Source organism: Perkinsus marinus (assembly GCF_000006405.1).
Source record: "Perkinsus marinus ATCC 50983 genomic scaffold scf_1104296934320, whole genome shotgun sequence".
Lineage (NCBI taxonomy): Eukaryota > Perkinsozoa > Perkinsida > Perkinsidae > Perkinsus > Perkinsus marinus.
The window spans coordinates 36464-37092 of NW_003214849.1; positions in this window are offsets into that span (position 1 = coordinate 36464).

Here is a 629-nt window from a genome sequence, read left to right on the forward strand (position 1 = left end):
TCACAGTGTAGACTCGCGCCTAGTTACCTGCCTCCCCGCAAGCGCGATAACTTACGGTCACTATGGCGCAGTTCTACTATGCCGGAACGGTGTGAAATACTGGTAGAATGCTCAAACAAGTTAGGGTAGATCAAGTACGCACGCTGATATGTAGTATATGCAATCGCGTCACGGTAGTCACGTCACGTGACTCACGTGCCAAGGTAACAGGCACGTGAGTCACGTGCCTTGATCTGACGAACTTGATCAACAACCGTTGATGTGCGGATAGTCTCCGCACATGCTCTACAACCACAGAGTTCGGGTGAGCACAGCAGAAGGTAGACCCTACCACCGACCGGTGCCCGCTTCCGCGAAGCGGGAACCGGACACAATCTCAGCAGAAGTCGTAGCCCGACGTGACGTCGGCAACGTGCGGTCTCGAGACAGGATGGCGAACTGTGGTAAGGATTAAAACCCAAACCGCGACATGATCGGGAGTCGCGGGGCTAACCGCAGACTCGCGTGTAAGAGGGTGAGCTAAGAGTTGAGTTCACAGCCGCAGGCCCAGGCAAAACTACTAACAAGGGAAATCTGAGGAGATACGAACGAGAGTGACAGATATGTACTCAATACGAATGCTGCATCAA